This window comes from Canis lupus, chromosome 4 (assembly GCF_048164855.1).
Source record: "Canis lupus baileyi chromosome 4, mCanLup2.hap1, whole genome shotgun sequence".
NCBI classification, from domain to species: domain Eukaryota; kingdom Metazoa; phylum Chordata; class Mammalia; order Carnivora; family Canidae; genus Canis; species Canis lupus.
The window spans coordinates 30,275,202-30,301,578 of record NC_132841.1 but is presented as its reverse complement, the minus strand read 5'-3'; the positions used below and the strand labels follow the sequence as shown (position 1 = coordinate 30,301,578).

Sequence of the window (26,377 nt, the reverse complement as noted above, 5' to 3'; positions counted from 1 at the left end):
GTCCCAGGAGCAGAAGATACACCAAACCAGATCATCAGTGTGGGGCCTGACCAGGTTGAGAGGAGGGACAGAGAGAAAACAAGGAGTAGCACAGCAGCATGAGTGGTTGGCTGGAAACAGGGATGGGAAGGGCGGGGAAGGGGGAGGAGCTGCGGGGCTCCCACCAGAAGGCCCTGGAGTACACAGTTCCCCCCACACCCCCCACACACAGCACCTCCCTGGGTCCCACTCAGACAAATGAGGCAGCTCAATCCCTAGGAGGAGGGTGAGCCACAAAGTTGTCAGACTGGTTGGCCCAGGATGGAGAGAACAGGAAATACAGGGTACAGAGGCCAAAGAACAAGGGCCAGACAGGGAGGGTCGTCCAGCCCTAAAGGGCTGCTGTCTGGCACCCCGACAACTTTGGCAACAGGAGCCAGTGGCAGGGTGGGCGGTGGGGGGCGCTGCAGGGAACCCAGGCCCCGGGCTTCGCTGTTTCGCGGGTGCTGAGGGGTGATCCAGCAGCCGAGAGTAAGGAGCCGGGAGATGCTAAAGAGGAGGACTCAGGTTTCTGGAAACAAGGAGAGCCACCACTCCTGAGGAACAAGAGTGGACAGTGAGGAGCTCAGGGCAGCGCGAGGACCAGGAGCAAGCCTCGGAACCCTGACAGACGGGCTCTCCTCGACCAGACTTAGCCAGGCTCTCTGGAGCCCTCCGCGAGGCCAGGCCTGACCCAGGGCTGCCATCTCCGTCCTCGCACAGGCCAGCTGCCGCGAGACTCCTGCTGAGTCTGTTCAGCCCAGAAGCCCTCACCCTCCATGCCTGAGCACCTCAGCTTCTAAGAACCCCGGGGTAACAGCGGATCACCCTAGCCTGCCTTCCTGAGGTCAGTCATCGAAGGATCACCCTACCCTCTCCGAGACGCCCCATCCGCCAACCCCCTCCACTCTGCCCCTTGGCTATTAATCTCCGCTTTTCCAGGCTGTATTTGAGGTGGAGCCCAATCTCTCTTCCCCGCTGCAAAACCCCAAGCAGAAGTCCTCCTCTCTCTTGCAGTAGTCCTACATCAAGTCCGCTTTGCTGTCTTAACAAGTGTCAGAGTAATGCTCTTTAGCAACATGGAGCTCCAAGCCTTCGGGGACCCAAAAAGGTGGGACCCACCTGGCCTGGGGCTGGGGCTGGCCTTCCACACCAAGGCCCAGGGACAGACCCATCGGCCTGAAATAAGACCGCCAATGTGCAGGCGGGCCAGGCAGGAGGGAGGTCTCTTCATGGCAAAAGCCACTCCATGAGCAACCAGAGCCTGTCTCCAGAGCAGTTGGTGACAGCAGCCGGGAGGCACAGATGGAGGATCACGACGTTCCTGCTGCTGAAGGTCACACGGTGGCGTGAACTGCTGCAGTGGGTGTGTGGGGCCCAGTCACCCCTCCCCGGGAGGCCCACATCTGAGCACGAGGTGGCTCTTTTCCTTAATGCCACCTTCTGATAAGCCAGGCTTTTCTCGGGTGGCCCAGAGGGCTGGCTTCTGAGACTGTGAGCATGAAACCCTGCCTTGGGCTATGTGTCCTGGGAGATAGATGCTCCAGCTCTCGGCCCTCCCAGGCTCACGGCTCAGACCTCTGGATGTAGATGATGAAACCGATTCAGGGGACACTCGTTTCATTCCAGCAGCTGCTAGGGACTCTCTCCTGGGTGTCAGGACTAGGAATTCCTCAAAGCCTCTCTTTTAAAAGCTCTCTGGGCCCTGCAGATAGCTTGGCACAGGCCCCAGCAGCTGGTACACGTAGTCAGGGAAAACCCAGAAAGGTCATCAGACCTCTTCTCAGCTCAAGCCCTGCCCAGCCCCTTGTCTTGGCCTGCGTCTCCCCAAGTCTTAACCCCCAGGAAAGCCTAGCCTTAGCTCTCCCAAATCCCAGGGAACACACAGTCTCCGAGAGCACCAGGAACTCACCTCTCACCCACGATCCCAGAGGCCACTTTAGAGCCAACTGCCGCGGCTCGCAGCCACATGGCGCCCGCTGACAGAGCCCAACAAGAGCGGGGCCGGTCCCTCCAGTTATCCAGCTGATGGACACCAGGACTCGAAACCTTCTCCCTGGCTGCTCAGCAAGGGAAGCAGAACAGACCCCAAGAAGTGAAGGGTTTAACCCCACCCTGCCCAGGCCCACTGCAGCTCGGCTGACCAGGCCTCCAAGAGAGAAACCACAGCACAACAGAGCCCGGCCCAGCCCTACCCAACTCCACCAAGCCCAAGAGTAGAGGAAGTGGGGTTCCCAGAATCAGCTCCAGTGAACACTCTGCCGAGAGCTGTCACTGTGACAGCAGCAGCCCCCAACCAGAGCGTCGGGCCTCACTAATCCTGGGGCTCAGGTCCTGCTTCTCAGACCTGAGGTTAGTGTACGGGAGCTTCCCAGTAACCCCACGAGAGACAGAAAGGGCAGACTCTTCTCTCATTACAGAGGAGAAAATCATACGGGGGAGGGAGGATTAAAGACAGATACTCTAAGTCACTCAGCTAGAAAGCAGATACAACCTGAAAGCTGGCCTCCCCACTGTCTACCCTACAAGCCAGACAATGTTATTCGTCTTCGTGCTTGACTGGCAGAGGCACTGAACACTTCCCACCACCAGCCAGGGCCTGTGCTATTCCAACACAGGCACCTGCCCTTGTCTGAACCAAAAAATATGCTCTTAGGTAGAAAATGGATGTAGAGACATCATGAATACCCCACACTGATTCGGAGAGGACACTGCTGTAACGGAAGAGAAGACAAACCAGGAACACTGGCATCCACCTAGGCCAAATAGTACCCTGGGAACTCTGCTGAGCAGCCAAGAGTGCAACCACTGCCGTAAACCCCCGTGACCTCGCCCTCTATTCCAGGTGGGAAAGCAGAGAGGCCCCGGAAAAGGAGGAGTTAGGAGTAAGGACAGGAAGTGAACCCAATACAGAAGAATCTGGGGTCTCACCACCTCCACCTCCAGTGCTTCCTGGCCCTGCTGGAAGTCACCAGAGACCATGCAGGTGACAAAGCACAAAAGCAAGGTCCATAGTGTGGCTAGCTCTTTAACACCCCGCAAGGGTGACTCGAGTGGGAAACTGCAATTAACAGAGAGGTTCTGACCCCTTCGCTAGGCCAGAGAACCATCCGAGCCCCACACTCAATCAAACTTGCTCTCCGTATGTTTCCATCTTTTAGTGCCCTTGTTACCTTTCCTTTCCATGCCAGCAGGCCTACAAGCTCAGCCCCAAGGTCTCAGAAATGGAAGAGGAAGAGCAAGACCTACCTGTTACTGCTTCTAGAAAAGGTGGCTGCCCCTACCAGCCACACACAGGTAAAGCATGGGGATGTCCAAAATCTTCAGGGCTGGGGTGCCAGGGCTGTGATGGGGAGCGGAAGCCCACTTCCCTTCCCACGGGCATTAACATCCCTCTTTAAAGGCCACCAGGACCCAGCAACAGAAATCCAGGGTCATCATCCCAGTGCACAGCCCTCAGCACGGGGCTAGGAGCTGAACGTGTGCTTGGGGGGAATCCACGGCCTGGGACTCACCACGAGTCCTTGGGCCCATGAACAAATAAATGAATGAGCAAAAGAAGACCCAAGGAACTCCCATAACTTGCCCAGGGTCGGAAAGCAGGCTGCCTCCACAGACTACCTGGTATCACCCTGACGCGCACTCTCGTTCACCCCACCGTGGCACCTCAATTCACCTTCTGCCTCAACTGTGTTTCTTTAATTTATGATCAACGTTTCCAGTGACACTCCAACCCAGGCCTCGAGAACAAGTCCCAGAGGAGGACACAAGGGCAGGCAGATGGGAGGCATTCCAGTGCTGTTCACCAAATGTCCCCAGTCCTCTTCCTCGCCCCACACTGTACGTATAACTAGGGCCACATGGCTGCTTCGGCCAGCAAAATGCCGCTTCTGGGCGGAAGCCTTAAGAACCAGGGGGAGACTGATCACATTCTCTGTCCCTCCATCCAAGTGTCCAGGAATATTCCAATTAATCGGTAGGGGTTCACAGTGAGAACAACAGAAAGATATGCAATGGATCGGGTGTGAGCAGTAAATAAACCTCCGAGATTTGGGGACTGTCACCACAGCAGACCCTGATCTATCTAGACAGACAGAGGCCGTGACTCACTCCCCAATCTTCTCTACACGGCAGTGCTGGGCTTCCCATTCCCAGGCCCATAGGAGACAAAATCGATGTCAACAATTATGCAACAGGGGTCAAGGGTGACTGCTAGGTGCCCAGACAGACGAGACGCTTTCAGAAGCAGGGGATAAAAGGATCCTGCGCTGCAGCACCTACCAGTTCCGCTGTGGACTGGCCATGGGCAGCACACTGACCACCTTTCGATTAGAAATGACGAGAGCTGCTACCATGGAGACCTTGAGCAAGTCACTCTGTGACCTCTCTAGAACAGTGTCCTCCTCCATCATATGGGACATAAATGTTATCTATCATACTGTGTCGGTTCAAAGGTTAAGTGAGTTAATGCGAGTGAAGCTTCTAGGATGGCACTTGGTGTACGCGTCCATGAAGAGCAAGTCTCAATAAACTCTTTGTTACCATATATATATATATATATATGATTTTACTTACTTATTTGAGAGAGAGAGAACATGAGGGGAGGGGAGGAGGCAGAAGGAGAGGGAGAAGCAGACTCCCCACTGAGCAGGGGCCTGCCGCCAGGACCTCAGGATCAGGACCTAAGCCAACGGCAGACGCTTAACCGACTGAGCCACCCAGGCGCCCCTGTTACTACTCTCAAACCCTCCAGAGAACTGCTGTAAGCTTGTCCATAACCTCTGCTAGGTTTTAAATCCAGCGCAGGTCGCCCAGCACTGGCACAAGGGCACTCTGGAGGCTCGGCCAAACTGACAATGCGTCAAATCCCTGAGCACCTGGTGACCGGGCTTCCAAAACACCCTGGCCTCCACAATCACTATGACATCCCGTCCCCTCCTACATGTGTATGAGCTCTATCCTCCCGGACTCAAGCATGGGAAGGGAGGCACCCTCACCTGTCCTGGGAGATTAGCACAGCTGCCCAGCTGGTAAAGAAGGGGAACTTGCCTGGGCAACCAACCCTCCACAGGCCCTTCTTCATGCCTTTTCTTCCTCTGGGCAGCCACCTCCAGAAGCCCCACTGGGTTTGCCCTCCTGCTTGCCTGAATAATGCCGCTTAGACTGAGATCAAGGGCAGATCAATAACCACCACCACCCACCCCCCCAAGCACATCCTACCTGTGTCCGGCCTGGGCTCTAAGACCACACAGACCTTTCCTACAGGTCAGTCAGAGGGTTGTGGGCCTGGAACAGTGCCTGCAATCAGCACCTGGCACCTCTGGCATCCCATAGACTCTCAATCATGCTTTTGTTAAATGACCTGAAGGTCACATTTGATGGTCCAAGCAGTGCAGTTTGAAGATGGAGAAATGGAGAGAGATCAAGAAATGCTCCAGCTGAAAGTGGAGTGCAACAAAGGATGAGGCAGTAGGAGGGGAGGAGGAGAATCCCTCTGGTGGCCTGTCTGCCAGACACACAGGATCCTCAGACCAGGACAAAGTTTGGAAATAGCAGAGAGGAGCTAGAAGGACATATGGGGCCAAGATGGAAGAGTGTGCATTCTGAGGGTGCCAGGGCCCAGGAGGATCCCTGGAAGGAAGGGTGCCTCTGCCAACCACATGGCTAGTTGAATGCAGAAGCATAGAGGATGCTGGGGGTGCTCTGATGGCCTAGACACCACGTTTCCCTTCACAAATGGGGAAGGGTGGCCTAAACACTCAGTAGGCACTAACTTCCCCTAATTTGAGGTTAAAGGGTATGAGGAAGGCTACTTTTGAGGATTTGGCAGGCAGCTACACCCACTCCTATGGGCCCAAGCAATCCCCATCCCAGAAGGGAGACCTCTAGAGAGCAGACACCGATGCCCCCGGACACCAGCAACGCTGGACGGGACAGCCACTGAGCCTGCACATACCAAGACGCTCGTCACAGCCCGCAGCCAGAGGCCAGGCCCCCACCAGGGCCCACGTCTTCCCCCAGACTCCCCCCAGCAGGCACTGCTTCTAGCAGGAGACCAACTCCACACACATCCCAGAGGTCCCAGGACTGAAGTCTACACACACACTTCCTACCAACCTGCACCACCATTGCTACACACACACACACACACAAACTTCCTACCCATTGCACCATCGTCCTCACACACACTTCCCACCTGCACCACCACCCCTCCACGCACACACCTCCCACCCGCCTGCACCGCCACTGTCAACACACACACCTCCCGCCTGCACCACCACCCTCCACGCACACACTTCTCACCCACCAGCACCACCACCCTCCACGCACACACCTCCCACCCGCACCGCCACCCTCCACGCACCCACCTCCCGCCTGCACCACCACCCTCCACGCACCCACTTCCCACCCGCACCCCCACCCTCCACGCACAGTTCTCACCCACCCGCACCCCCACCCTCCACGCACACACCTCCCGCCTGCACCACCACCCTCCACGCACACACCTCCCACCCGCACCGCCACCCTCCACGCACCCACTTCCCACCCGCACCCCCACCCTCCACGCACAGTTCTCACCCACCCGCACCACCACCCTCCACGCACACACCTCCCGCCCGCACCACCACCCTCCCCAGCGGCAGGAGCGGCGGCGAGACCAGGCAACTCCGTACCCGCAGACCCAAGTCCCCCGGAGCTCCAGGGCGTCCGGAGTCGGGCTTTGCCCCCAGGCACAGCCTCCACGGACAGCGCGAAGCCTCGGTCCCCGCCGCGCCGCCCCCGGCCGCCCCCACCCCGCGCGGGGCACAGCGGGGCACGCGGGGCGCTCCTCGGGGCACACCCACCGCGGGCGGCAGGAGCCCCGGCGCCAGGCCGCTCCCCGGCGGCGCCCACCCCGCGCGGCGCCCGGCCGGGCCCGGCCCCCGCGCCCGCGCCCGCGCCCGCCCCCGCCCCCCGCGGGCCGCCGCACAGACAAAGCCAGCGCCGCCCGCGGGGCCGCCTCGGGGCAGGGGCGCGGACGCGGGGCGGCGGGGCCGGGGGCCGGGGGCCGGGGGCCGGGGGCAGGGCAGCCCCGCAGGGCGCGCGGGGCTGCCCGAGACAATGAGGCCGCAGGGCCCGACGCTCCAGCGGGGACTCCGCGCCCCACTCACCCGGGCGCGGCGGCGGCGGCGGCGGGGCGGCAGCGGCGGCGGGAGCGGCTCGGCCCGGTCGGCCGAGGAAGTCAGAGCAAGTTCGGAGGCGCGGGCGGGAGGGCGCGACTCCAGCCGTCCGGGCGCTGGGGGCGGGGCGCGGCGGGCGGGGCCGGGGCGGCGGGCGGGGCCGGGGCGGCGGGCGGCGGCCGACGAGAGAGCGCCCTGCCCTGCGCCGCGCCGAGGCCCCGCCCCCGCCGGGCCCCGCCCCCGCCGGGCCCCGCCCCCGCCAGGCCCCGCCCCGCCCGCACGGCCTTTCCGCCCGCGCTGCGGCCGCGGCTGGGGTCCGCGCGTGGGCCCGCCCCTTTGTCCGGCTTGGGGGCCGCGGGCGGCGCTCGACCGGGGGTGCCCCGCGCGGAGGCCCCGCCCCTGCAGGCCCCCCCGCCCCTGCAGGCCCCCCCGCCAGGCCCCCGCCAGGCCCCGCCCCCTCCTGGCCCCGCCCCGGCCCCGCCCCCAGCCCACCCGGCCTTTCCGCCCGCGAGGCGGCCGCCGCTGGGGTCCGCGCGTCGGGCCCGCCCCTTTGTCCGGCTTGGGGGCCGCGGGCGGCGCTCGACCGGGGGTGCCCCGCGCGGAGGCGCCGACCGCCCTGCCCACGCCTCGGCGGGCCCCCAGCCCGGGAGAAACCCCGAGTTTGGAGGCCGAGGGGAGCCCACATCCCCGGGGGTCCGGGGGTGACCGGTAGGGGGGAGGGAGCGCAGGATTAGAAAAATGACCATATTGCAACTAGGCGGGGCGCGCCCAGCTGGCTCCCACGGCGGAGCGTGCGACTCTTGATCTGGGGGGTCCTGAGTTCAAGCCCCTGTTGTGCAAAGAGCTTACTTTAAAAGAAAAAAAAGAGAGAGAGAGAGAAAGAAAAGAAAAAAAAGAAAAGAAAAGAAGAAAAGAAAAGAAGAGAAGAGAAAAAAAGAAAAGAAAAGAAAAAAAGAAAAAAATAGGCGCTCCTGCCTGGCCTGGGAGGCCGGGCGGGAGGGTGCTTCAAGAGAAGGGCAGTAAGTTAACATTTTGCATTTCTTTGTACACTGGGCAGCAAAGACCTGCTCCTTCTAGTCTCGGTGCTAAAAATACCCAGCTTTCTTTGGACCGCCTGCTGAGATTTGTTCCTAAAATCTGTCCTGGGGACATGGCTGAGAGCACTCTTGGGAGGAAGGAGGGAGACCCGAGGTATGGCTTGCACAGGGGTGGTCACGCCGCTGCCTGGTACTGAGATTAGAAAGGCTGACCTCAGCGGTCTCCTCCGGCCTCTGTGTGAGGAGGCGCAGGCACACTTCTGATTCTTCAACTCCTTCAAGTGGAAGAGGGTGAGGTGGGCAACAGGAAGGTGGCAGCTATCGAAACTGGGCCACGTTCTGGTGCCAGCAGCCAACAGGTTGGTTTCTCCATAAGGAGGACATCTTGCAAGGAAGACAGTTCTTATTAAGGAGAAGGCAGCCTGCTTGTGACATCCCAGGCAGCTGAGGGACCTGCACAGGGAACCTGTCCATTCAGTCACCCTTAGGCAGATAGTGAGTGCTTGACTGAGGGCGTTATCTGTCCCAGGCCCTATTTTGACCCTGAGGATGCAACAGTAAACGTGCAGCCGAAGCCTCTTGCTCCACAAAGCCACTTTCAATGGAGCTGGCAGCGAGGGTCTTTGAGAAGAAGATGCTGAAGTCAAGTGGATGAGGAGACGGCCTGGGGAAAAGCCAGGCGACACCTTCCAGGTTGAGAGTAGCATGTGCCAAGGCCCTGAAAAAAAAAAAAAGGTAAGCTCTGGATGCGGGAAGGAGCTGATGGAAAACAGTGTGGCTTGAATAATAGCGGGCCTGTGAAGGAGAATCAGGATGAAGTGGGGAGGTGGGCAGGGCATGCGAGACTGTCTCGCATGGAGGCTTTATATTAAACCATTGAAGGGTTTTATGCAGAAGACTAACATGTTCTGATTTACTGTGTGAGGAAGACATTGCGGGGGTGGGGGGTGGCAGGCAGAAATAAAAGCAAGAGGACAATTAGGCTGTTGTGGCAGCCCAGGCCAGAGATAATGGTGGTTTGGACCAAATTGTGGCCACACTAAGATGAGTAGTTGAGAGAAACTATTTTGGACATGAACTCAACAGGACACATAGGGAGGACGGATGTCGGGAGGAGAGGGAGAAACCAAAGATAACTGCAATTTCTGGCTGGAGTAAGCAGGTAGACAGGGCCTCATTTGTTGGATGAGGTTACCTAGATGAAAGGCACTCTATAGCTCGGGGAGAAGCGTCGAGAATTCTGCTTTAGCAGTGTTGACTTTGAGATTCCCGCCAGAGACTCAGTTCAGTTGTTGAGATGAGGAGCTCAGAAGAGAAGCCTGGGCTGGAGGTGGGCCTTTGGGAGGCATCATCTTAAAGACGTAGAAACTGTGGTATCTGAGGAAGTCACCTCAGGTGAGCCGGTAGTTGCAGAGGAAGGGAGGGCTCACGAGGAACCCAGAGGAGCCAGAGCAGGGAAGAAGACGGAAAGGCTGAGCAGGCAAGGGGAGAACCAGGAGACTGCTATGTCCCAGAGAGGGAGAAAGGAAAGAATTTCTAGAACAGAGTGGTCGGCTGAGTTAGATGCTACTTAGAGCTCAGACCAGCTGAGACAGGGAGGGATCCATTGACTCTGGCAGCATGAAAGACATTGGCGAATGTGATAAGGACAGCGTGCCTGGAGTCCTGGGACAGAAGCCAGACCATGGTGGAGCTATCGTGTTTGGACAGCCTGTGTAGCAGGGAACAAGAGAACCTGGGAGGGGTCTCGAAATGGACGTGGAATCACAGGAGACTTTGGCAGAGATTGCTAGGTGACCCTGATAGCCATTCTCCCCCTGGCCATGTGGCTCCCCCAGAATAAAAGCAAGTTGTCAGACTCCCTTGCAGCTAGTTATGGTCCTACGACTTAGTTCTAGCCAACTAGCAGCAAGGCGGGGCAGCGTCAGGTGTATGTGTAGCTGAAGCTCAAGCAACCATATTAGACTTCAAAGTGGAAGGCATGTGTTAAGGATGTTGTCAGTGCTACAGGTTAGAAGACATCGGGGTCCTAATGTGTAGGGAGCCACCATACCTGCTCTGGAAGACCTGCCTCTTGACTTTGTGAAAGAAAGAGATTTCTGTCTTGTTTAATCTTTTGTTTTCTGATACTTGTAGCCATATCTAGTTTTAACTTTTAGAATACAGAGGGGGTTCATTGAAATATGGAAGTTGCTAGAGCAAGTTTAGGGACTGATAGGAATGATCCAAGAGAAAGGCAGGTGTGAGGATTCTGAAGAAAGGGAGATGGGGCGTGGGCCCTAATGAGAGGACACCTCTGATAGAGGGGCAGACACCTTCACCATTCTCGAGGGGGGTAGTGGAGGCAGAGATGTTGGCAGTGAGGTTGGCCTTGAAAAGAGAGTCATTCACACCTGATGACAGCTGCTGAATTCTGGATGTGAAGGACGTTGTGAGCTTAGAGCAAGGAAGAGAGAGAGAGGATGAAGCCACCAGTAAGCACCAGGAACTAGATGGTGGAGGTCCCGCCAGCCTCAACAGCATGAGGACTAGCTGTGAAGAGGGTGGAGGAAATGCCCACAGAGCCACCATGGCCTCCACCCACCCCACCACCCGGCCTCACTTAACAGTTCCTTTATGCCATTTCCCCTGCCAAATGAGACCCACTAAGCCTTACCTGACCCGTTTTTATGGGTCACCACTTTGGGTGCCTTCAGAGCATCGGGGATACACAAAACAGAGCAGGCCCATTTTATTTTCCTGTTTTAAAAAAATAAAACGAATCCAGAGATGGACAGCCCCAATCCGTAAAGGGGCCGACTGTATTATGACCAGTGACTTGGTTTCCAAGTCTGTAATTACCGAGAATATGGCTGAATTACAGTGCAGACTAGAAGCCTGAGCTGTGGATTATGGGAACAAAAACCAGTACAGGAAGGAAGAAAAAGAAGCTGACAGACAGGCTCCAGGCTCTTCTTTTCCTGGACCTGCAGTCGACTGTAAGTAAAATTTTATTTTATTTTATTTTATTTTATTTTATTTTATTTTATTTTATTTATTTTATTTTATTTATTTATTTTTGTAAGTAAAATTTTAAATGGCAGAGCTTGGTCTTTATTGTCCTCTGACTTCCTCCTTCCCCCCACTGGCTCCATCCAGTTCCCATTTGGTGCTGCCCTCGGTGTACGGCCAGGTGGGCGGAAGGCACTTGAGGAGAAGTGGGGCTCGGTGTTCGAGAAGTCCCTGGGTGAGCGGGGCGAGGCCGGTCAGAGCTCTCCGCTGCAGGAGGAAGCTGGGCATCACCCCTTCCTTCCTGAAACCTTCCGTGCGCTTGACTTGTATGCACACCGGGCTCCCGGCCCTGCTAGGGCCCCACAGGCCACTCTTTCGGCCTCCAGGGCCCTGTCCTCGATAGATATCGTCCTGCTTCCCCGAGTCCCTGTGCCTCAGAATTCTCCCTTGGTCTTTATCCCGTCACATCTCCCCAGGCTCAGTCCCTCTGCCCCCAGGGTCTTAACTAGTGTTCAGGTGCTCCCTCTTCCCTACGTGCATCCTCTCCTTTCAACCCCGCGTGGGAACCTGCTTTTTCAAAATTACACTCCGCAGCCTCCCTTGGATCTAAGACGTGCCACGCGGCCCGACCTGGCCCAGAAGACCCCAGCAGGTGTGGGGGGGATCCAGTTCAGGAAAGTTTCACTTCCCTCACACATGTGCCGCTGCTCTCTGCTTTTTGCCCTTCTGCCCGTGTCGAGTGCACGTGGGAAAGAGCTAGAGCAGCCCTCCCGGGACCACCAGCCGCTGTGAGGAGGGCCGCTTCCTCAGTAAGGAGAGCCCGAGCAGACCTACGGAGCCGACGGGCCTGAATGGAAGCCTGTGCCGGAGATGACCTCCCAGTGCCCTTCCAGCCCTGCCCCTCCGTGAGTCACCCATACCGGAATCACTTCAAATGAGAGAAGATGGCTTTGCCAAGATGTGGCCAGATGAGACATGAGAGGGAGGGAGCATGTCAGAGAGGCTAAGACAAGGCCCCGTGAGGCTGCCTGCCCTGCCCCCCAGCTCTGTCCCTCACAGCTGGGATGTAAGGGACAGACACAGAAGTGAAAGTCACCTGGAAGTGCAAAAAGTGCTCCTTCGGGAATAATCTCATGTGAACTGACCTTCACAAAGCTATGCATTTATGAAACAAATGTGGTAAGTGGTCTCAGGGCGTCACACAGCCCATAAGTGATAGAAGCAGAACCATCAGCTTTATGTCCAATCTTCCCCCCCAACACTGTGCCCCTGGGGAATCATTAACACAGGGATTTGGGGATCTGCTGCTGCGCCCCAGGGATCTCTCTGCTCAGGCCCTGTCAGAAGGAATCCTGGGACTCTCTTCCCAGAAAGGGGAGAGAGAAGCACCCACACACGCCTGAAGCAGAGCAGAGCATTGGTGGATGCTGCAGGCATCGTGGGTGACTCCGGGCCCCTCACAGCTTTTTGCTTGCTGGTCCCCTGGGAGAGCCCCGCTGCCCCCCTTCTGCTGGGCAGTTCCTGTCATGTGCGCACACTGCCATCTAGGGGCAGTTGGCTGACCTGGGTTGATCAGGCCCCTGCCTGGTGCGTGTGTTGGGGGAAGGGAGGAGGGCTTCTCAGTCCTTGTCTGACGCTGTGGAGCTCGCCTTCCAGGGGCTTCTGTTCCCTTGGCACTCCTATTTAGCCACCCAGGAAGGTCCACGTATTGCACACCAACTCCTTGGAGCCTCCTGATCTCCCCTCCTCGTAGGTGTTGCTTCCCTTCCCAGGCTCTGCGCTAAGCCTTCCCCCTGCCCTCTCGCCTCCACAGGCCTGTGAGGTCTCAGCCCCTCCTGTGTCTTTAGGCCTCTTCTGTGCACTGGCCTCGCTCCACGTTTACTGCCAGTCCTGCTCCCTCTCCTGGGCCACCATCCCAGTCTAGAATGGAAATCGGATGCCGTCAGCCGCCTCCTCTAAACTCGTAAAGTTGTTTTCACTGAATGTTCTACAGAGACTGACCAGGTGCGGTCACTGCAACCACCTCTCTGACCACAGGCCACCCTCCCACATTGACCCGGCCTGGCGCCTGGGTGTAGTGGCAGCTGCACGCACGGCCCTTCAGGACCAGGTGTGGGAATCGGGTCTCTCAGGAGGGAACTGCCCCCCTGGCAGAAGGAAGCTGCTTCACCCAGGGCTGGGGGGCCCAGCGCTCACCAAAGCCCCCTTCTGTCATTTCTGGACAACTGATGAGTGGCCCCAGCCCCTGCCTCCCCCTGGAGCAGTTAAGGCCTTCCTTGGAAGGGCCTCCTAGTTCATCCCCCACCCCCACCCCCCCAGACATGCACTTCCCCTCACTTCCTGCACACAAGTCTCTGGATCTGCTTCTGTTTTCTGTGTGCCTGGCCTCCTCATGTGCCATCACCTCAGCTATGAACCTCTTCTGTCCCTTCCCTTTGACGGTGTGAAGACCTGCAGCGACGTAGAAGCCACTCAGGCTGGTCCCTTAGCCAGATTCTTCAGAATACGCCTGGAGGTGCAGCCACGTCCCTGGCTCCCACAGCGTCCCTCCTACTCTGACACTGGTGTGTCTCGCTTTGTTGCTGCTGTTCCAGCTGCCACTGGCCAGCTGGTCACCGGCCTCCCTGGTGCTCCTGCCTGGCATCTGCCCACTGCCTCTGTGGTGAGTCTTTGGCTTTCGCCCTCTTCCTCTGAGTGGCACCTGCCGGTGCCCCAAGTGAGTTACTGGTTGCTTTGCTCAGCTGTCACCACCCACATCCTTTCTTAGGGAGAACTTTTGTGCCAGTCTCGTAGGTGCCCGGCCAGCCCACGAGGTCCTACTCGGAGTCCGGAACCCATCCCAGGTCCTCGGATCCACTGTGCCCGGGGTGGATGGTTGGTGGCAAGAGACCCGGAGAGGGGCCTCCTGGAGGAGGTGCAGCGTGCCAGCTCTCGCAGGTCCCCAGGAGAGGGTGGCGACACGTGGCATACGGGCACATGTCTATCCTGTCCCCTCTTAGGGCTGCTCAGACAGACAGATAATAAGAAACAAATTTACATCCGTGCAGTAGCATTTTGTAACCAGTCTTAGTATGAGTGTGCAGATCCGGTGTGGTGATGCCTGTGTTCTCCTCGATTTTGGAAGGTGGCTGAAACATTTATGAGACTCTGAATCATTAGAATTAGGAAGAGGGATCCCTGGGTGGCGCAGCGGTTTGGCACCTGCCTTTGGCCCAGGGCGCGATCCTGGAGACCCGAGATCGAATCCCACATCGGGCTCCCGGTGCATGGAGCCTGCTTCTCCCTCTGCCTGTGTCTCTGCCTCTCTCTCTCTCTCTCTGTGTGACTATCATAAATAAATAAAAATTAAAAAAAAAAAAAGGACAAAGTTTAAAAAAAAAAAGAATTAGGAAGAGCGTAATTGATTACATGTAATGTTTAAGTGTTCGGGGAAATCTACTTTGTTAAAATCATAAAAATTCAATTTATTAGTTGTAGAAATAATGCAGGCATCCTTTGCCTTGTGCTTTGCTTTCAGAGGCTTTGCAGATACTGCATTCGTCACAAACTGAAGGTTTGCGGCCACCCTGTATCCAACAATTCTGTAGGTACCGTTTTTTCTGACAGCACTTGTGCACTTGTTACATTCAGTCATTCTCATAATATTTCAAAGTTTTTCATTATTACTGTATTTGTTCTTCTGATCTGCGATTAGTGATCTTTGCTGTTATTATTGGCATTGTTCTGGGTGCCTCGAAACGACGCCCATGTAAGACAGACTCTCGGGACACCTGGGGGGCTCGGTGGTTGAGCGTCCACCTCTGGCTCGGTGTGATCCCGGGGTCCCGGGATTGAGTCCCGCATCAGGCTCCCTACAGGGACTCCTCTGTCTGTGTCTCTGCCTCTCTCTCTGGGTCTCTCATGAATAAATAATAAAGAAAATCTTAAAATTAAAAAAAAAAAACTTGCATTTGTTCCATGTGAACACATTGACTAATTAAACATTTTCAACAAAGTACTGAAAAACTTCAAACAAAGTACTGAAAAAGCACACACTAGGCTGTGTGCTTAGTAAACCTCAGCAGCTGGTTCACTGGCCGGAAGTTTTTGTACCCCCCCCCCCGCCCCCAGGGCTCCAGGTGTGGTGTGAAACTCAGGTCACATCAAGCTGCACAAAATTCCTAATGGTCCAAGGAGCTTGGGGAGCCCCACTGGCCTGCTTGGGCAGAGGCTTTAGGGGAAATGCAAATTCAGAGAAGCCTGTGGGAGAGCTGCCCCCCTGGAACCAGCAGACCTAGGGGAATGGAGCCTTCCGTGTACGCCCCGACGGTGCTGGGTTTGCCTGGGGGAGGGAAGGCGGGTTCTGCCGCCCAGGCCCTCCCCTCGGCAGGTGCAGGCTGGAGGAGGAGACCCGCTCCCTCGGGCCCAGAGACACAGCCAGCTCCTGGCCTGGGCGCTGCTGCTGGCCCTTTGAAGCAAGGAGCTCCTGAACTTTCCCTCGGCTGCCTTTATCCGGCTCTCATCTTCCCCTCAGGCTTCATGACTCAAGAGAACCGTGGGGCAGACCTCAGGCCTGCGCGCAGTGAGGGTTTGGGGCGCCAACAGCAGCGAACCCCTCAACCCAGGGCAGGGCCAGCTCCTCCCACGGGTCCCAGCTGGGCCAGGTGGCCCAGCACAGGACGGACACCCTCCTGTCCCCCGCACGGACAGTGCAGGTCCCACGCCCTTGCCTGGCTCCCAGCCCCCCGTGGGGCTCCCCACCGCTGTTCTTTACCACCCAGGGGGCTCTGCGCACAGAGAGGAGCACGGAGCTCTACACCTCGTGTGATGTGCAAGGGAGGGAAAGTGAAACCGCCTCGCTCTGCATATTCACGGGCAGGCACACCTCGGAGATGCTGTGGTTCCGTTCCAGGCTGCACAGTAAAGCAAGTGAAACGAAGTTTCTGGTTTCCCGGTGCATATAAACGTCACGTCTCCACCACAGTCTCTCACTTGCATCTATAAAGGATGCAATGGCCTATGTCTGAAAAGAAACCCAGTGGACATGCCTTCATCAGAAACTGCTTTATTCTGCTTCTCCCTCTGCCTGTGACTCTGCCTCTCTCTCTCTCTCTCATGAATAAATAAATAAAATCTTTAAAAAAAAAAAAAAAAGAAAGAAAGAAACTGCTTTATTGCCCAAGGACACTAACCATCTTTTTGCTGGTAGAGGGCCTGGCCTCCGTGTTGATGCTGAGACTTATGGGGGTGGGGGGCGCCCGGGGCAATTTCTTAACATAATTCAACAATGAAGTTTGTTAACCTCCATCGACTCTCCCTTTCACTTGAACACTTGGAGGCCACTGTAGGCTTATTAATTGGCCTGCTTTCAATATTGTCGTGTCTCAGGGACTAGAGAGCCCCAAGGAGAGGGAGAGAGATGGGGCAATGGCCGGTGGAAGCAGCAGTTAGGACGCACACAACTATTTATCAAGTGAGTGCTCTTTCTTTTTTTTTTTTTAAGATTTTATATATTTATTCATGAGAGACACAGGCAGAGGGAGAAGCAGGCTCCATGCAGGGAGCCTGACACGGGACTCAATCCCAGGACCCCAGGATCACACCCCAGGCCCAAGGCAGATGCTCAACCGCTGAGCCACCCGGGTGTCCCCTATTTCTTCTTATGTGAGTTTTGGCAGATTATGTCTTATGTGGAAATTGTTCATTTTATGTAGGTTACCACATTTGTGAGTCTAGTTATTCACAGTATTCCTTTATTATCCTCTTCATGTCCGAGGGGACTGTATTCATGTCCATTCTTTCATTTCTGATGATAGTAATTTGTGTCTTCTCTCTTTTCTTCTTAGTCTGGCTACAGGTTTGCTAATTTTAGGGATCTTTTCAAAAAATTAACTTGCTGGCTTAGTTGGTTTTTCTCTATTCATTTTCTGTTTTCCATTGCCTGGATTTCTACTCTACTTTTTGTTTCTTTTCTTCTGCTTACTCTGGATTTACTTTGCTTTTCTTTTTTACTTTCCTAAGGCAGAAGCTTAGATTAATTGATTTTAGATCTTTCTTCTTTTCTAACACATGTATTCTATGTTATAAATTTCCTCTAATCACTCCCCTCACTGCATCTCACAAATTTTGATAAGTTGCATTTTCACTTTCACATAACTAAAAATATTTTCGTAGTTCTCTCTAGACTTCTTCGTTGGCCCATATGTTATTGAGAAGTGTGTTGTTTAATATCCAAGTATTGTGGGGTTTCCAGCTATCTTTGTGTTATTGATTTCTAGTTTAATTCCACAGTGGTCTGAGAGGAGACATTGTAGAATTTCAATTCTTTTAAATTTGTGTAGTTGTGTTTTATGCCTCAGACTGTGGTTGGTCTTGGTGAGTGCTCCATGTGAGCTGGGGGGAGAATATGTATTTGTTGCTGTTGGATGAAGCAGTCTATAGATGCTCATATGTCCAGTAGATTGATGATTATTGTTGAGTTCAATTATATCCTTACTGGTTTCGGCCTGCTGGTTCTATTTCTGATGCACAGGTGTTGAAGTCCCCAGCTGGAATAGTGGATTCATCCATTCCTCCTGTGGTTCTATCAATGTTTGCCCCATGTATTTTGATGCTCTCTCGTTAGACACATACACACTAGGATTATTTTGTCTTCTTGGAGAAGAATGCCTATATCATAGGTAATACCCATCTTTATCCCTGATACCTTTCCTTGCTCTGAAGTCTGCTCTGTCTGAAATTAATACAACTGCTTTTGTTTTCTTTGGATTCTGTTAGCATGGTGTATCTTTCTCCATCTCTTTACTTTTAATGTATATGTGTCTCTACATTTAAAGTGGGTCTCTTGTAGATAACATATGGTTGGGCCAGGTCTTTTGATCCACTGTGATGATCTCTTTCCTTGGTGTATTTTGACCATTGCATTTAAAGTGGTTACTGATAGAGGCACCTGGGTGACTCATTCGGTTGGGCATCCAACTCTTGGATTTGGCTCAGATCATGATCTCGGGGGTGGGATCAAGCCCCACATTGGGCTCCATACTCAACGTAGGGTCTGCTTGAGATTCTCTCTCTCTTCCTCCCCCTCTGCCCCTCCCCATTCCCACTCTGCACTCTCTCTCTCTCTCTCTCTCTCTCGCTCTCTCGCAAGTAATAATTGAAATCTTTAAAAAAAAGTGGTTATTGATAGAGTTAGATTAATATCTATAATATTTGGGGCAGCCCAGGTGGCTTAGTGGTTTAGCGCTGCCTTCAGCCCAGGGTGTGATCCTGGAGACCCAGGATCGAGTCCCACGTCAGGCTCCCTGCATGGAGCCTGCTTCTCCCTCTGCCTGTGTCTCTGCCTCTCTCTCTCTCTGTGTCTCATGAATAAATAAATAAAATCTTTAAAAAATATATCTATCATATATTTTGCCTTTTTTGTTATTGTTCCTATTTTTGTCTTCTACTTTTTTTATCTTTTGTGGTTTTAACTGATTATTTTTTTATTCCATTTTCTCTTTGTTAGCCTATCAGTTATTCTTCCTTTTACTTTTCTCAGTGATTGCTCTAGAGTTTGAAGTATACATTTGCAACTAATCCAAGTCCAGTTTCAAATAACTCCACACTACTTCATGAGCACTGTGAGTACCTTCTAATAACAAAATAATCCTAATTCCTCCTTTCCACCAACTGCATCATTGCCGTCCTTGATTTTACTTATACATAAGCATAAATATAAGTATATATAATTGAATGTACTGCTATTATTTTGAACAAACCTATCTGTTAGATCAATTAAACATAAGAAAAGTGTTTTTATTTTACCTTCCCTTATTCCTTTAATGCTCTTTCTTTATGTAGATCTGAGTTTCTGATCTATATCATTTTCCTTCTCTCTAAAACAGATATACTTGCAAAAAGTCCCTCAATTTATGTTTGTCTTCGAAAGTAATTCTCCTTCATTCTCACGGGATAATTTCACAGGATACAGAATTTTAGGCTATGCTAATTTTTCCCCCAACACTTGAAAAATTACACTCCACTCTTTTCTTGCTTGCATGGTTTCTGAAGTCTGGTGTAATTCTTATCTTCGTTCTTTGATAGGTAGGGTATTTTTTCCTCTGATTTCTCAAGATTTTTTTCTTTACTTTTGATGTTCTGTAATTTTAATAGGATATACATAGGTGTACGGCTTTTGTTGTTATTGTTTGTGGTTTTTTTGTTTTTTGTTTTTGTTTGCCATTTATCCTGCTTGGTTGGTGTTCCTTGGGTTTCCTGCTTCTGTGGTTTGGTGTCTGACATTAATTCGGGGGAAATTCTCAATCACCATAGTTTCGAATATTTACCTCGTTTCTCTCTTCTCCTCTTTGTATATATTCCCATTATGCCTGTGTTATACCTCAGTTTTAGTTGTCCCAAAGTTCTTGGATGTTCTTTTCTATTACTTTCAGTCTCTTTTCTTTGCTTTTGAGTTTTGGAAGTTTCTCTTGAGATATCCTCAGGCTCATAGATTCTTTCCTCAGCTGTGTTCAGTCTGGAAGCAAGATCATCAGAATCATTCTTCATTTCTATTACAGTGTTTTTTATCTCTAGTTTTTCTTTTTTATACTTTCATAAATTTCTCTGCTTACATTGTCTGTTCTTGCATGCTATCCTCCTTTTTCCTTTTAAGATTTTATTTATTCATCTGATGGAGACAGAGCACAAGCAGGGGGAGTAACAGGCAGAGGGAGAGGGAGAAGCAGACTCCCCGCTGAGGAGGAAGCCCAACATGGGGCTTGAACCCAGGATCCTGGGATCATGACCTGAGCCAAAGACAGACACTTAACTGATGGAGCCGCCCAGGCACCCTGCATGCTGTCTACTTTATTAGACACAGCATATTTATCATAATTGTTTTAAATTCCCAATCTGATTATTCCAACATCCCTACCATATCTGAGTCTGATCCTGATGCTCATTTTGTCTCTGTAAACTTGGACTTTTGCCAATTAGTATACCTTGTCATTGATGGACATGATGATGGGTGGACATGATGTGCTGGGTAAAAGGAATTGCTGTAGGTCCTTTAGTAATATGGCAGGAGAATTGAGTAACGGGTGTGTTGGCAAGAGACTGTCCTATAGTCCCCTGATTAAGTGTGAGTCTTTTATTGAGCCTGCTTCTGTGGACTGTGAACTTCATAAGTGCTCCTCAGTGCACCCCAACTCTCACCAGCCCCCGTAAGTGGCATGAGATGGCCACAGTGGGTCACAGTTCAGCATCTCCCTTCTCCCACACGGCACTAGAGCCCGCTGGTGTTAGCTGTGGTAATCCCTCCATTTGGCAGGGGGTATGTTCCAAGACCCCCAGCGGATGTCTGAAACCATGGATAGTACTGAACTCTATATAAGCTATGTTTTTTTCCTGTACATACATACATATGATAAAGTTCAATTTATAAATTAGGCACAGTAAGAGATTAACAATAATAACTAATAATAGGACAATGATTATAATGCCATACTGGATGAAAAGTTATATGAATATGGTCTCATTCTTTCAAAGTATCTTAGTGCACTGTACTCACCCTTCTTCTTGTGATGATGTGAGGTGATAAAATTCCTATGCAATGAGAGGAAGTAAGGTCATGATGTTAGCATGTGATGTAGCGTTAGGTTACTGTTGACCATCTGATGATAGGTCAGAAGGAGGATCATCCGCTTGCAAATTGTGGTTGACTGTGGGTAAATGAAACTTCAGCAAGCAAAACCACAGATAAGGCCACTCTATCTCTCTTCCCCTGGGTCAGTTAGGCTCTGACAAAACTGCATCAGGTTATGCTCCCGTTAAATCGTTTTTTTCCCTAATACTTTGTGGGTCTTTTGACTTTGCTTATAGTTCTTGTGCCATCCAAGTTCTATTATTTATTGAGTGCCAGGCTCTGTCCTGCCTGCAGAGGAAACCTGAGTGATCAAAACCAGCATTTCCCTGCTTTCCTGGAGTTTCCAGTCCATCAATCCAGTGGAAGATGGAACAGCACCAAGATCGAGACTATAGGTTTGGTCCTGATGAAGGAATTGTAGGGCCTGTGGCTACAAAGTCTAGAATAGTCCCTATGTGGTACAGATGGAGAAACAGGCCCAGAGGAAGAAACCAGACCAAGGTTTCCTGGCAAATTGGTGGTCTAGTTCTGGAGACTTAGAGCTCTCTTCTATCAAAAAGCTGTTCCTGGGATCCCTGGGTGGCTCAGCGGTTTAGCACCTGCCTTTGGCCCAGGGCGCGATCCTGGAGTCCCGGGACTGAGTCCACGTTGGGCTCCTGGCATGGAGCCTGCTTCTCCCTCCTCCTGTGTCTCTGTCTCTCTCTCTATGTCTATCATCAATCAATCAATCAATCTTAAAAAAAAAAAAAAAAAAAAAAAAAAAGCTGTTCCTGACCAGCGCTGGGTCTTATAATATCATCACCCCAGAATTCTATTTTCGTTCTAAAAAAGTGAGGGGTAGGATCAAGATTTTAACTGATTTCATCTGTGTTCAGGAATATTTAGAGTAGGAAGCAGACTGCCACATCCTGCTGGATAAACAGTGCAGATACAGGCCTCATCTGCTGAGGGGGAAGCTCTGCAGGCAGCTGCCCTATAGACCAAGCCCGCAGGCATTACCAGGGGCTTGGCTTCTCCCACACCATTTCTAACTGTGGCCAGACCAACCCTGAAGGAGCACTTCTGTAAGAGACACTTTGCTCCTGAAATCTTTGATTACTCTGAAGTGACAAGGGCAAGTTAGAGGCTTACTGCTATCCCCACCCCCACCCCCACTTTATTTATTTATTTTTTATCATCCCCACTTTTAAAATGAACTGATTTCTTATCAATATCCAAAACATTTTTTTAAGGATCATTATGAACTTACGGTTTTAAACACATATGACATGCTTTAATCCATCACAATTATGATACCCAAACTGCCCCATCTTTAGCAAGGAAGGATCTTCTCCCAGGGTGGATCCTGAGTCCTTTCTTTCCACAAGCCTTCAGTGGTCTTGGAGAGCTTGATTCACATTTGGTACAAGATGTTCCAGGCTTCTCTTGTACACTTTCTGCCCCAAGCCCACAATCAGCCATTTCCCTAAGGAGTCCATTGGATATCAGAAGGCTCCAGGCTGAGCTTGGCTGTCCCAAGGCAAAGTTTCTTCACATTTCCTGGCTGAACAACATGGAAACCAGGGCATGGGTGTCTCTTGCCTAACTCTAACACAGATACTCTGTCCAGGGGTGCCTGGCTGGCTCAGTTGGAGGACATGCGAATCTTGGTCTCCAAATCATGAGTTTGAGCCCCACATTGAGTGTAGAGATTACCTAAATAAACTTAAAAAATAAAATAAATAAAATAAAATAAAATAAAATAAAATAAAAATAAATAAAACATACCCTGTCCAAGGCTTAGACATAAAAAGGGAAAGTTCCTTGTGCTTCTCAGATTTCACAATCATTTCTCAATTTAAGGCATTGGTTTTCCACCTTGCCTGCATAGTGGATTCCCCAGAGAGCTAAAAAAAAAAAGGATGCCTGGGTCCATCCCCAGACATTCTGGGATCTGTCTTGAGCAATAGGATTTTTTAGAGTGTAAAGCAACCAGATGGTGCTCAACCCTGGCTGCACACCGTTTATCATTCCGTATGTGTTTTTACACTTCACTATGTATGTATGGAGCTCTAAACAGTACTGTTGTACGTCTGAAAAATTTATGAAAATTGCATCCTATTGAGTGTACCATTTAGAAGCTTGTTCTTCACCCTGACACTGTTTATATGCAGCCCGAGTTGATACTTAACACCTCTGGTTTGATCGCTGTAAGTGCTGGAGCACATTAAAGCCTTTCCTCCAACTCATCATCTTTTGTCCCCTCGTCTCCGAAATTCATGTGCAGTTTAGTTGCACAGGCCCCAAATCTTAGAGTCATCCTTGACTTTCTCTTTCATCCCACCTCCAGTTGTTCATGAAATCCTCTTAGCTCTGCCTCTAAAGATAGCTGGCATCTGGCAGTTCCTCACCCCTCTACTGCTACCCAGGTCCACCCATCATTATCTCGCCTGGATTTGTGCAACCGTATCCTAAGTGGTCTCCCTCACGGAACCTTTGATCCTGTACAATCATTATCTCAAAGCAGTCAGGATAATATAAATCAGATCGTTAGTCCTCTTCTCAGAACCCTCCAATGGATCCCCATCTCTCTTAGTAAAATTCAGAATTTCTCACCATGACTTGTCAGAGCAACATGGCATGCCGGTCTACCATCTTCCCACCTTCGGCTGTCATCTCCTACTTTCCCCCCCTTACTCCTGTTGCTCTCGCACACCTTGAACGTAACAATCCCATCCCCACCACTGGGCCTTTGTACATCGTTGCTGTTTCCTCCACCTGGAATGTTCTTCTTCCAATATCCCTAAGACTGTAAAAATTAATAAGAAGAAATCTCACTAAAGGAGAGTCGGCAAGCTAGAAGGGGGAGCCATAGCACTCGATGTCAATTATAGGAAAAATGGTCAATAACAAAATCCACAACAGGAAAAAAAATCAATTTCAGGCCCCAACAGGAAAATGTGTATATTGTAGCTCCTACAGGAACTTGACAACTCTGGGGCAGAGATCTGCCTTTGGCTCAGATCGTGATCCTGGGGTCCTGGGATCAAGTACCACATCCGGCTCCCTGCATGGAGCCTGCTTCTCCCTCTGCCTATGTCTCTGTGTCTCTCATGAATAAAGAAATAAAATCTTAAAAAAAAAAAAAAAAGGAAAGAAAGAAGAAAAGAAAAGAAATTGACAACTCCTTGCAACCCAGCCAATGAGAAAACATTGTCTCCCTGAAACCTTGCTTTCCTCTGATACACTTTAGTTCAAAACAACCCCTCCCCACTTCCTCCTTGTTCTCCACAAAATAGCATTCCTCTCTTTTGTTTGTTGGACTCGCCTATGGGTTTGCCACAGCTTATAAGGTCATGAGTTGCAATTCTCCTGAATAAACCCATCTTTGCTGGTTAAAAACTTATTTTTGAGGTAAACAAAACCTACTTTCTTCTGCTTCTAAGTTTCTGCCCAAATATGTTATGAAAGAGGCCCCCTCTAATCATCTGTCTCCAGTAGACATCCCATCAGCCCCTGTGCTCTTACTAAGTTGTGGGAAGAACTAACTTCTACTTTCTTTTGTTTTTTAAGATTTTATTTATTTATTCAGAGACACAGAGAGAGAGAGAGAGAGAGAGAGAGAGAGAAGCAGAGACACAGGTGGAGGGAGAAGCAGGCTCCATGCAGGGAGCCCGACGTCGGACTCGATCCCGGGACCCCAGGATCACACCCTGGGCTGAAGGCAGCGCTGAACCGCTGAGCCACCCGGGCTGGCCTGACTTCTACTTTCAACAAGTTTGTTGGGCTGGCCTGGACCATCATTACATAACACAGAAGAGTGGCCCAGTCTACCAGGGAAAGAGTCCTTGAATGGATTCCACACACCGCCCCCGCCAAATCCAGGGACCCCCTCCCATAATCATCCTTCATGGCAATTGCTTTAAAAACAAACCAACCTCAAAAGAGACCCTTCTCCTTTAGACCTAGAAAAGGATTTGAGGGATTAAACCAGAACAAGACAATTTATCCATCCCCTCCGTTCCCAAACATAAACTCACAAATACTTCCCTGCCTGCTTGCCCCGTGGGACATACGCACTGAGAAGAGAGGAAAGGTAGCCAGGGCCGAGGAGCAGTGTTCAGCCTAGAGTTCAGTCTGGACCCTCTGAATCCAATCCACCCTCCACACACACAACCCCCTCCAGCCTCTTCCCCGCAGCTCACCTTCTCCACCAGCCCTCCAGCACCCCCAAATATGCCTGGCTCTGGGAAAACGGGTACTGCTTTCCAGGTGCCCCACCTCCACCCCCCAGTAAAATAATTTTATTTTAAAATAGTCACCCATGTGGAAAGGGCACACTCCTTTTGAGAAATCCGTGTATTGGGCAAGAGGACGTTGAATCAGGTAAGCAAAACCCATCAGACTCCTCCCTGTTCCCTCATACCTACTGTTTACCTTTCCTCTGGCTACACCTCGGTTCAGGGACTTGATCCTGCCTGAAATGACCTCTTTATCCAAATCTCCACCTTGAAAATTCAGTTCCAGCCCAGCTCCCCACACATCCACATCCAAAGCACCCCTGACCCTTGCCAACTGAGTGACTATTTTCCAAACTCATCAGAGATTATCAGGAGCCCCCTGGTTCCGTGTCAGTTCTCCTAAAGCTGTGACTGCTGGTCTTCCAAACTTGACCCTGACCTCTTTGGGGATGGTTCTCAACCTGGGAATATTGGAATCATCCTGTAGCTTCGAGAAATCCTGTTGCCCACAGATTCTGATGTAATGGACTTGGGGGTGTAAACAGGCATCAGGTGGTCTTACTGTGTATCTATATTGAGAACCATCAGCTTTCCAGCAAGGACTCTTTCTTGGATTCTTTTGGTAGTTTGCTTTATTCTGGATTGCCAATTCCTTTTCAAAGATTTTATTTATTTATTTACTTATTTACTTACTTACTATGATTCATGAGAGACACAGAGAGAGAGAGAGAGAGGCAGAGACCAGGGCAGAGGGAGAAGCAGGCTCCATGCTGGGAGCCCGATGTGGGACCCGATCCTGGGTCTCCAGGATCAGGCCCTGGACTGAAGGCAGCGCTAAACCGCTGAACACCCACCCCACCCCCTCACCCCACCCCCGGGCTGCTCAATTCCTTTTCAAATAAAGAAAAGGGAACCGGCTAATTAATGCGTGTCAAAGGCTGCTGAAGCTTCAATGGCCAAAGCCCACAGATACTAATGTCTTTGATTTCTAGCAGCGTTTAGATTCTTGCTTCTCAGAGTGTGAGCCATGGACCAAGAGAACACTTGAGACCATCAGGAACTTGTTAGAAATGCGGAAACCCCAGCCCCGGCCCCGGCGTGAGAACTGTAAAACCTTGAGCATAAATGATTTTGTCTACCCACCCCCCCCCTCCCCAGGGGACTTGAACAAGCACTAGCATAGTTTCTAGCAGCTCAAGACTGTCTCCGTGAGACAACCCAGCACCCTTCAAGTCCCTGCCTGGGAAAGCTCAACGCTGCAAAAAGAATTTACCGTTTGTTCCAGCCAAACACCTGACCATAGCCCTCTGACCTCCCTTTTCTTAGAGTATTTACTTTAAAGAAATG

At 51.7% G+C, this 26,377-nt stretch overlaps 1 protein-coding gene and 3 long non-coding RNA genes across 12 annotated transcripts in view; 2 read left to right on the top strand and 2 right to left on the bottom strand.

Moving 5' to 3' along the window:
- The window catches only part of TSPAN14 (tetraspanin 14), a 55,249-nt gene extending 47,948 nt beyond the window's left edge, over positions 1-7,301 (bottom strand). Inside the window, exon 1 of one of the 3 annotated variants that reach the window (XM_072823798.1) lies at positions 7,170-7,301. The gene's annotated coding sequence lies outside the window, so the exon portion shown is untranslated. Of the gene's footprint in view, positions 1-6,692; positions 6,719-7,169 lie in introns of those variants that run through there. The other 2 variants (XM_072823796.1, XM_072823799.1) reach the window with 2 other exon arrangements.
- On the top strand, positions 213-4,527 carry LOC140632114 (uncharacterized). Its single transcript, XR_012029646.1, has 3 exons — positions 213-865; positions 3,213-3,315; positions 3,422-4,527. It is a non-coding gene; the product is annotated as an uncharacterized lncRNA (long non-coding RNA).
- Positions 7,302-7,754: 453 nt separating the features above from the next.
- LOC140632113 (uncharacterized) lies at positions 7,755-15,269 on the top strand. 7 transcript variants are annotated; one of them, XR_012029639.1, is made up of 4 exons: positions 7,755-8,950; positions 11,079-11,193; positions 11,801-13,868; positions 13,992-15,269. It is a non-coding gene; the product is annotated as an uncharacterized lncRNA (long non-coding RNA). The 7 variants fall into 7 exon arrangements; XR_012029645.1 differs by having other exon boundaries at positions 7,755-11,193; positions 11,801-12,111; positions 13,020-13,868; XR_012029642.1 differs by having other exon boundaries at positions 7,755-11,193; positions 11,801-12,385; positions 13,054-13,868.
- A 481-nt stretch (positions 15,270-15,750) lies between these two features.
- Positions 15,751-25,122, bottom strand: LOC140632112 (uncharacterized). The gene is made up of 3 exons (XR_012029637.1): positions 24,995-25,122; positions 22,060-22,514; positions 15,751-19,700 (listed from the first exon to the last, which is right to left on the bottom strand). It is a non-coding gene; the product is annotated as an uncharacterized lncRNA (long non-coding RNA).
- Between the last annotated feature and the right edge of the window lie 1,255 nt (positions 25,123-26,377).